Here is an 11,622-nt window from a genome sequence, read left to right on the forward strand (position 1 = left end):
GACGAGATAATATAACGGCAATGAACATTTCATATGCCATTAAATATCCACATAACTTAACATAACAGCATAATAAAATGAATAAAAAGACAAGGAAGCAGGATTGGCATGTAAATTGTATTATTATTAGCGGGAAAAAAGCAATATTACTGAAATAAACTCTGAGGTAATGTGCCAAACACGTTAAAATAAATAAGCAATAACCGTGGAAAAAACATTATTATCTCTCAAAACTTTATATGATAAAAAAATTATATTTAAAGGAAATATTCTTACAGTTATTCAAACATGCACAAATTATATTACTCCGTTTATGAGCACATTCATCTCTGGTCTCGCTCTGTTATGTAATACAGTGGGGCAAAAAAGTATTCAGTCAGCCACCAATTGTTCAAGCCCTCACACCCAAAAAGATGAGAGAGGCCTGCAATCCCCGTCAAAGGCACACGTCAACCACGAGAGACAAAATGAGAAAAAAAAATCCAGAAAATCACATTGTCTGACCCTCCAAGAATTCACCTGCAAATTATGGTGAAAAATAAGTATTTGGTCAATAACAAAAGTTTATGTCAATACTTTGTTATATACCCTTTGTTGGCAATGACAGAGATCAAACGTTTTCTGTAAGTCTCCACAAGGTTTTTACACACTGTTACTGGTATTTTGGCCCATTCCTCCATGCAGATCTCCTCTAGAGCAGTGATGTTTTAGGGCTGTCGCTGGGCAACTCAGATTTTCAACTCCCTCCAAAGATTTTCTATGGGGTTGAGATCTGGAGACTGGCTAGGCCACTCCAGGACCTTGAAATTATTCTTACGAAACCACTCCTTCTTTGCCCGGGCGGTATGTTTGGGATCACTGCCATACTGAAAGATCCAGCCTGTTTCATCTTCAATGCCCTTGCTGACGAAAGGAGGTTTTGAGTCAAAATCTCACGATACATGGCCCCATTCATTCTTTCCTTAACTCGGATCAGTTGTCCTGGTCCCTTTGCAGAAAAACAGACCCAAAGCATGAGGTTTCCACCCCCATGCTTCACAGTAGGTATGGAGTTCTTTGGATGCAACTCAGCATCTTTCTCCTCCAAACACAAGAAGTTGAGTTTCTACCTAAAAGTTATGTTTTGGTTTCATCTGACCATATGACATTCTCCCACTCTTCTTCTGGATCATCCAAATGCTCTCTAGCAAACTTCAGACGGGTCCGGACATGTACTGGCTTAAGCAGGTGGACACATCTGGCACTGCAGGAATTGAGTCCCTGGCTGCATAGTGTGTTACTGATGGTAGCCTTTGTTACTTTGGTCCCAGCTCTCTGCAGGTCATTCACTAGGTCCCCCCGTGTGGTTCTGGGATTTTTGCTCACCATTCTGGTGATAATTTTTACCCTACGGGATGAGATCTTGCGTGGAGCACCAGATCGAGGGAGATTATCAGTGTTCTTGTATGTCTTACATTTTCTAATAATTGCTCTCACAGTTGATTTCTTCACACCAAGCTGCTTACCTATTGCAGATTCAGTCTTCCCAGCCTGGTGCAGGTCTACAATTTTGTTTCTGGTGTCCTTTGACAGCTCTTTGGTCTTGGCCATAGTTGAGTTTGCATTCTGACTGTTTTAGGTTGTGGACATGTGTCTTTTATACTGCTAACAAGTTCAAACAGGTGCCATTAATACAGGTAACAAGTGGAGGACAGAGGATCCTCTTAAAGAAGAAGTTACAGGTCTGTGAGAGAAAGAAATCTTGCTTTTTTGTTATTGACCAAATACTTATTTTCCACCATAAACTGCAAACAAACTCTCAAAAAATCAGACAATGTGATTCTCTGGACCCTTTTCCTCATTTTGTCTCTCATAGTTGAAGCGCACCCATGACGAAAATCACAGGCCTCTCTCGTCTTTTTGGGTGGGAGGACTTGCACAATTGGTGGTTGACTGGATACTTTTTTGCCCCACTGTAGCTGATTGAGGTGCGCATCTCCGTCTTTCAACCAGGTATCATTTTGTATAAATACTCATTTAGGAAAATTAGCCATGATTTAATGATTTTATTAATATTATGAAAATGTCATTTTTTTTGGGGGGGGGGGGGGCAAATTGATTACGATTTGTATTACCCTAGTTTTACTACAAATAGGCTACGAGACATTTTTTTTACCACGGAGGGCCGGTGGTATACGAAATTTCCAGGTAGATTTTTTGGTCGCACTCCGCCCCTGGCTGCAATAACACTGTAATTTCTACAGATTTTTTTTACATGTGAATCTTTCAAACATGGTAAGGAGCGTCATGTTTCATGCTGACCTCAGAGGTATTCAGGCCAATCACAATGTACAGATTATCTGGCCAATCAGGGACACAGAGCTTTTCAAATCTTTGCGTTTCTGGAGATACAAAAATGTACGGTATGTTGAAAATAATATGTTTTTAACCATAAACCACGCGAAAACATTGTTTTTAGCAATGAAATAGGTGCCCTTTAAGGTGGATTTTGCATTTTTGATTTCTTAATGTTGCTGTAGTTATGCGGCTGTTTGCCAGTAACTTACTGTAGAATTCAATTTACATTATTTACTGGTATTTTGTTCAAAGTTAAATAAACATTAAACATTAACAAGTCTTTGTCTTTACAGAATAAAAGATAACAGTATTATGCAAAGCATTTTGGAAACCAGAAATCCTCATCAACCATTTCTGTTTTTTTCCTTCAGATTTTGTTTTCGAGAACGCTTTGCAATCACGTTTCATTTTGTAGAACTTGTATTTTACGAGTTGGCTAACTGGTATTAATTTGTATGAAGTGAACAAAAAACTATAATGAAAACCCATCCCTAACCCCAACATCACAGGGGCAGAAAAAAAATAGTACAAACATGTACAAATGTAGCCGTATGAAGTAATATGAATTAGCCACCTCATAAAATACGTACGAGTTGCCATGAGATCATGTTGGTAAAATACAACCAATTAACAACCATCAAGTACAAGCCATCCTTTTACCAGTCTGGTTATAAGTAACCAACTTCTAGCCAAAATAACCTTAAATTTGGTTACATTTCATTTTTGCCAAAATAACTTGCGCGATGAAGGCTTATAATAAGCAAAGTCAACAGTGACGACAAGGTGTTTGGATTCATTTACTTATTTATTTTTGGACGTCTTTAAAATTTTCACTGAGACACAAATTTAGCCTAGACATCTGGACTGTGTCTGGACGGCTATTGGATGTCTTTTATATGCAAAATTGCATGCTGGGCACTGATCAAACAAACTCCAACCAACATTTTAATTTAGTATGAATGAGTCTGAATTAGTTTGTTGCTGTCTGTTGTATCAACAAAAAGTGTATTTTCCCTGCATTGCATCCTTGTAATCATTGCAATGTGTTGTTGCATGTTACAAAGTGAAAGGTCGAATCCCACTATAACTGGCCTATTACTATGTTTTATATTTACGGTAAGGGACCGTTATTTTTACACTTAGGCACCGCATTAAAATGGTAAATTAAACAAACAAAAATGCAGCAGTAAAAAAAATTGGTTTTGCAAGTCAATCTAACATTTTGTAAGTTTTACCTGTAATAAGCTGACATAACTTAAATAATAAAAACAAGTTGAAATGGTGTAACTTAATTTTTTAAGTTAAAGTAACATAAAAATATATGTTGATTTGACCAAAATGCTGCATTTTAACAGTGTACAAAAAGAGGAACCTGATGCTCTTAAAAAAATAAAGCTTTCAAAACTTTGAAACTTTGTTTGCACAAAAGATTCTTCGGAGTGGGAGAAAGTATTACAGATTATATAAAGGTAGAAAGAAAACGAAGAAAAGAAATTTGACTTATAAGACCACCATAGTAACCACAAAACAAAGTGCTCTCTTTTAGAAATAAATCTTCAGGATTATTCTGTTGTAGACAGTATAATCGCCTTTAAATCCACAAGGATGTATGAAACAAGCTGTGTATTTCCCTGCGGGTTTTATTTGATAGGACTGTGTGTTTTTATCCCAAAAACAAAGAAAGCTTGACTTCATCTTGCACAGAAATCATGTGATATTACTTAACCGCTTTCCAATAAGAAACTAAAATAGATGGTGATTCTCTGGATTACATTTCATGTGCCCTTGTGAAAATGAGAATGCTCTTCATTAAACTTGCGAGCTTTCATTACATAAACTGCATGTTCAGAAAGTGTGCAGAAATATCCTGGCCAAGACAATTCCCTAAAGTCATGAAACCATTGCGTAATTCAGTGTTTGAAACAAACAACAGCTTGGCTCTCTGACTATTTCAGTAAAAAGTATACGTCAGACAGACCAAGTACTATACAGTACAAGAAGTGCTGTACGGTCCAAGAATCGATCAAATAGTGTAAGGTCAAGTTTAATTGCATCTCAGAGTTTTTCTTGGCACAGAGAGGTGTTGTACATTTTTATTTAACAAAATTTTACCCAAAAATTATTTCCATATGAAACACTAAAAACAGCAAAATTAAGAGCATGAATCCTAACAGGGTGAAACGGACAGGTCGTGTACCACTTTTTTGCAATAACAACCAGTTAGCTGTACATCAGGAGTCTTCAGCTACTCTTCTTTGAGGGCCAGATTTTATTGATCTATTTTTACCTTTTATATATTTTTTACTTTTACCTATATATTATTATTATTATTATTATTATTATTATTATTATTATGAAAGAAGTTATAACTTATGTTGTTTTTGTTACTTTGTGCTATAGGTCATAAAACATGCATTTTCAAAAAAAGACTTGTGTCCAGTATTTTGCCTTTTTATCACTGAAAATGCATATTTTCGTTTTTAATACTTTTAAAACAATTGCAGTTTAACATTGCAACATTGCAAGAGCCAAATATTAATAGTTTAACTATGCACATTGCACAAAAAAGTGCAAGTGTAAATAATCAATCCATGTTTTTTTATTATAACATCAACTGTAATGTTTCTTTTGTTTATCTGTTTAACTTTCATAAATTGTTACATTTCAAGTATTCACATATAGCCAGTCTTCTCCTAATGACTAACATTGCACTTCATGTTTTCTTTCATAATATTTTAAAGATATAGGCTTAACCGCCTTTCTATTGTACACTACATTCAGATGCGACTGTCGGAGTTTGCCCCCTAGTGGCAGTCGTAATAAAATTTCAGTTTTATTATAAATCCTTGTCAACATGAGAGAGAAGCTCATTCCAGCGCATAAACCTTTAATCTACGAATATATTTATAGTTAATAATTTTTTATCAGTAATCAGTCATTTTTAAAGAATTCAAATGTTATTGATAAAGTTAAACAAAAAAAAATTCATCATTTTCACCTTACACACATTGTGTTTTGACTGGAACACACTGAAATCCATCACATGCAGTGTAGTAGCACAAGTTTATTTTTCGGCCAGCATTTGTCATGCACTGTGGACAGGCAAAAGTAACGCTAATTTTAAATCAGACAAAGATGATTGGATTTTTAACTGCATTAAAGGATGCATTAAGATGAAGGCTGTGTTATCAGTTTTAACCTGTTGTTATTTCTGAATAAAATACTTTGGAATATCACGGCCAATCAGAATCAAGCATTTCAGAGGGCCATGTAATGATAATCTTTAATGAAACACCATAACACATGTGAAATGTGTTGCATGTGATAGAAGCAATGTTAGCATCCATCATAAGGCTACATTTTACATTTTAGGGCTATTTCCATCCTGCAGGTTTCAACTCATCACTATGAGTCAATGTTTTTTGTGATATTTTAGCACACTAAGAGACTGTAAATGTCAGCAGTGTTTTAAAACTACATGAGACTGAATCTTATAAATATCATTACTGTCTCCTATAAAATCACAACAAATACAAATCAATATAACAACTTCAGTACAATAGGCAAGTACAGTACATTTATCTTTGGAAACTAATAAAAACTAAAGTCTATTGCATGCAGTGAGACTTATTTATTACTCAAACCAAGAAACTAAAACTAAACGACTCAAGGTGAAACTGAAAGCACAGAGGCTCATAAACCCTTCACGGTCATATTTCAGAAATGGAGAATATTGGACATGACAGGCAGTGTTGAAAAGAAATCTTCTATAAACAAAACCAAAAACTGAAAAAAAATCAGAATCAGTCAGTATAAAGATATTATGATATAGGTATATATAAAGGTATAAAGATGTTAAAGTTTGTGAAATGTGTCATCAAAAATTCAAACTTTATAATTGTAAAAAGCGAAAAGTTGGATCAACTTAAAAAGTTACACGTACTTCAATTGATAACATCTAAAAAAGTTGTGCTTATTCAACTTAAATTTTTACTTTAGTTTCACTTTAGGTGAAATATTTAAGCCAGCCAGACTGATAAAATCTGCCAAGTCAAATTTTACCTTTAAATAAAAATATAAAGAAAGAAAGAAAAGTGAAAGTTATTAATACTTCCACTTTATACATTATTTAGCTGAAATAAAATTCATAGTATATTTTTAGGGTATATTTGCATTAAGACATGTCATGACAAATCTTATTATCATAATGCACATAAAATTTCACTATTATGTCGTGCGTAAATAATAATTACAGTTAAGTAGTAAAGTGTTAACAACAACAATAAATACAACAACAAAGAACATCCATTTGTTTTCATTGTGCTGTGATACAGGGTTGTTATAGCTTTTTTCCTAAATTAAATTATTTTGTTACCTGTCATCAAATAAATAGTTAAATATTTTACATAGTTATTAATAAAAAGATAAAATCTCTCATAATTTACTTCCTGTCATGACTTTCTCATTGTAACACTGCCAAATTACACCATAAAACAAACCATCATTTTATATAAATATATGTAAAAATTCAAACTCAAACACCATATTTGAATTGACTGTACGGTTTTGTATGTATTCATTGAAGAAAACATGACAGCATTTTAATTTTAAATGATTACGTTGTGTTCGACTGAAGAAAGAAAGTCATGCTACTGTAAATAGATCTGCCAGGACATGAGTGTGAATAAATTATAAGAGAATTTGCATATTTGCATACATTTAAAATGATGCCACAATTAAAAAAACATTTTCTATTTTTTATTTTGCTGTGACATGAACATGTTTTTGTGATATTTACACATAAACGTTACGCACTCATGAATCCTTGTAGACATTTGGGTTATAAATTTCTCCCATGGGTTTTAAACTGGGCAAGAACAAGTGTACTGTTCAGAAACAACAGATTTACAGCAAAGCCGTAGAGATGGGATTCAACAGTTATGTTTATTTCATTTGAAGAAGACAAGCACTTTATCTAAGCCTGTCTGAAAAACTGAAAAGCATCAGAATATCTTTTCTTGTCTTGAACAGCAATTACATTTAAACTTAAACGTGTTGTAAGTCCAATGCAAAAGGTTAATATTTCACCTCTGACCCAGTTGAACCTTTGGATCCCGAATCCAGGCATTGGGTCTCTGATTATTCGAGTAACTTCAGGCATAAGCTCTGATCCAAAGCACAGGCCCATCCAACGTGGACCGCTGGAAAGAATGACATCACATGAGCCATGGGTGCCAAAATAAAGATCTGGCCCACGCACTTTGTTTTCCGACTTTGTCTCTTTTTCACTTTGTCACTTGTGCCCTTCAGCTTGTTATGTTTAGCTCCAGCTGCGAAATTGAATGATGGTAACATAAATCGAGAAGAAATCTGACATGAACACTTTAAACATTCAGAGACACGTCAGAGAGTTATTATTTCCAAGTTAAACAAAAGAAAATTTTAATAATAATAATAATAATAATAACAATAATAATTCTGATATATTGCACAAATACTAAAATTATTCACATATTTGATCATTTTTACAGTTAACTGTTTTGTAGTGTCAATTTATAAAGCATTTTGTAGCTCAATGTGTAGAGAATGTGTTAGTAATGCAAAGCTCATGGGTTCAATCCACGGATCACTTATATTGATGTGTGTAGATTCAATGCAAGTCACCTTGTATAAAAGGATCTGCCGAATGCAGAAATTTAAAAAGTAAATGCAAAAGTTTAAGGTGGACAAACTTTGATTTTCAAACTCATATTAGCTGGGTTTCCATCACCATGATTTTATGCACATTATCGCAAGTATCGCATAAGAAATGAGTGATGGAAATGACAAATTTCTAATAAATTTAGAAAAAAGGTTTTTACACTCGCTTGAGGTGGTTTTTGACTTATGCGTTAAAGAATAAATGTGAATAATTACAAGCTGCATTGCTAGTAAATTTATAACTAGTTATAAATATAGACCATCGTCATTCGCTCAAACAACTTGGAAAAGCACCTAATTCACATTTCTTTTTTTTGTGTGCAAAATTTGAAAAGATTAGCTTCACGTTTGGATGGAAACTCTAGTACAAAAAAGCATCAGGAAGCACAACACTCTGTGTTTTACATTTAAATGTATGTAACTGAACGTGACAGATGTCTTCATCTGTTTTGAACATTTGAGCAAAAAACATAACTTTTCAATTTAAAAGAAAGTCTCTTTATAGAAAAGAAAGTGTGTAGGGCCGTTCCTTGTAAAACTCTCTTTTTTTTATAGTTAAATTAACATAAAAATAGTGTTGGGCAAAATTAATCGTGATTTATGTTACTTTAACTAAAAAAAAAATAGTTTAACAATTTCTACTTGCTTTTAATAAGTTATGTCAACTTATCACAGGTCAAAACCTAAAATAGTAGGTTAATTTGATTTACCAAGTTGTTTGCAAAACCAACACTGTAAAACCTAAAAAGTTAACTCAACTCAAGCCATTTAAGGAAACCGATTTTTTAATTTTAAAATGGTTTGAGTTGAGTTAACTTTTGAATGTTGCTACAGAATAAACTATAGCCTACTAGTCAACATTTGAAGTGGATCAAAAGTTTAATCAAAGTTGCCCTAAGACAAGAACGAGTATTGGTTTGAAGAGTTTTATAAAAGGTTTTGATACACTTATATTATTTTCAGTCCTTTATAAATGCCAAAAAGTGACCTCTAAAACTTTTTAACCCTCTGGGGTCCGACCATTTTGGGACACTGTCAGAGGTTCTGACATGCTCTTACATTTGGTCTTTTTTCAGTTGCTTTAAAACATAATAATGGCAAGTGTCTCATACCACTGTGTTCAGCACAAACTGGGCTAAAATATTATATGAGCTACATGTATGTACATGTTTGTATTTTTGAGAGAAAAAGGTTTATGCGTGGTTTTTTAAAAAGCTAAAATTTTAAGTCACTGATATAAGTCCACAAAACCCATACTAAACATGTTTTAACAAGACTTTACTAAACAGAATCTAGTAGTCTAGAGTTTTTTCTTTAAAATGATGTGAAAATCATCCTGCCTACTCATTCACATAAACCAGTATGTTTATTTAGAAATTGTAAGACACTTTTTGTTTAGAGGGGCCGTATGCGAGAAGGATTGATTGACAGCTAGCAAACAAAGGCTCGCATAATGAGCTGCATAATGAGCTGCATAATGAGGGAGGAGGGAGCTACAGTAAAGAATGTGAGGACAAATGAACATGTTTGTTTGAGGTTTATTAAGAAGTTAACAATATAATCAAAATAGAAATGAAGGTCAGTAGGACCCTATTCAAAAACTTAACTTGTATAAGAAACTGATAAACAACAGAGCTGTAAACTTCATGTGGCTCATGTTACCATACAACTTTATGTCCAAAGAGTGTGAATATGTTTTTCCACTTCATAGTTTACTGATGAGAGGGATGCAGACCTGTAAGAGAGTTATGAACAGCTGTTAGCATAAATTGTCCACAGAAATACCCTTACATACATAACTGATGGGTAAATGATAGCACTTGTAACGGTGGTCGCCTAAACTCAATATACTGTATAAAAAAAACTTGGCCTAGGCGGGTTTCGAACCCGGGTCTACCACATGGCGGCCTAACGCACTACCGCTGCGCCACCATTAGGTCACGTGATCAGTGTCTTTCACACACCTAGGTAGACTGGCCAAGGTAAATTTATAATAAAAAAAAGGCGAGTCTCCGTGTAAACAACGCGGAGCTCATAATAAAACGGTGTCGCGTGTAAATCGCAATGTATGGAATGCGTTGCATGTAAACAATATCATATTACAGTAGACCCCCCCCCCCCAGTGCAGCATTACTCAAAGTTGCCATGAAGGATACGAAAGTGTCTACTGTACAGCATGTAACAATGAAATCCGCCATTACGTGATCACGCGTACTCGTTTGTAAATAAGCATGTAAACATGGAATCATATTAACTTACAGCACACACTTAAAATACACAGCAGTGCATCATTACTCAAAGTTGCCACGAAGGATACGAAAGTGAATAACTGTGTCTAACACTGTACAGCAAACAATGAAATCCGCCATTACATGATCACGCGTAAGTTACTCGTTTGTAAACAATGCGAACGTTTTTCAATCCGAAGCGTGCAGTCTGTTGAGGTTGCTTATGTAGGTTGAACTGCACAAGCCATAACATATTACATGATAGCAAATATAAATGAAGACAAATGACTTACAGTTTCTTCAGGAATATATCCGCCTCCATTGCGCCTTCCATTGTTCTTCTTCTTAGGTAACGTTAAAGATAAACGCTTCTCTTCCTCAATGTCCAGACATAAATGAAGATATTCCTCACGTGTGTGTATAAAGTTTATAATCCAAACATGCGCTAAAGTCTTTAAATCTTATCAAACATTACGCTTTGCTGGTTTGAACAGCTCGTCTCTTCATTACCATGTCAACAGCGTGTGGGCGTGACCGCATTAGAGATAATGAGCTCAGCCACGAAAAACGGTACTCTCTTTACTTCAGTGCAGATTATATAAACAGGAAATATTTGTTTTTGATAATAATTAGCTTGTTTAAAAGTAGACATTTCAGGCTTTCTTTGGATATGTGTATTATGTTTGTGTGACGAGTATTCGCGGAGTTTCAACTAATTTTTGTAACGTGATTTGAGAGACAGCTGGCGGAGACAGAAATGTCTGAATGAGCACCCTGTTTATTTTCTTTATTTGACAAAAACACAAAGATCTGTTGTTATTGTGAATGTACACTAATTTAAGAGGACCCTTTAGAGTTTCAAATGATGTCAAACACGTAAGTGTTTGATTATTAATGATGGAGTATTTTAAGTTGATTCTGCTATGATAAGGAGAAAACACGTCAAAACGCGTCCCCGCGTTTTTGGACCCCTGGGGGTTAAATTATAAAAAGATACTACAATATAGAATTTCCACATTTTTTATTTACTTACATTGTTGGGACCTTTAACTAAACCTGAAATTACCTTAATTGTGGTATAGAGTAATAAATAAGCATATGAAATCAAGTTTTAAAGAGCACCAATGATCCGACTCACGATTTTACATTTCCTTTGGTGTGTAAATGTATGTTAGTAGGTTTGCATATTATGTTCCCAGCTAACAAAAAAAGGTCCCCTGGACGTCCCCTAAGTGTCCTCTGCGAACGTCCCCTGGACGTTATCGTGTAGGGTCCCCTGTTACGTCGAGCGGACGTCCGCGAGGACGTCCTCCGGACTTTCACAAGGACGTTTGCAGGACGGTCAGCGGACTTTCGG

The 11,622-nt window shown here is 34.7% G+C and overlaps 1 long non-coding RNA gene across 1 annotated transcript; it reads right to left on the minus strand.

The window, feature by feature from the left end:
- Positions 1-9,559: 9,559 nt before the first annotated feature.
- LOC129437322 (uncharacterized) lies at positions 9,560-11,245 on the minus strand. Its single transcript, XR_012359007.1, has 2 exons — positions 10,559-11,245; positions 9,560-9,772 (listed from the first exon to the last, which is right to left on the minus strand). It is a non-coding gene; the product is annotated as an uncharacterized lncRNA (long non-coding RNA).
- Positions 11,246-11,622: the final 377 nt, after the last annotated feature.

The sequence above is a fragment of the Misgurnus anguillicaudatus genome, chromosome 19 (genome assembly GCF_027580225.2).
Source record: "Misgurnus anguillicaudatus chromosome 19, ASM2758022v2, whole genome shotgun sequence".
NCBI classification, from domain to species: domain Eukaryota; kingdom Metazoa; phylum Chordata; class Actinopteri; order Cypriniformes; family Cobitidae; genus Misgurnus; species Misgurnus anguillicaudatus.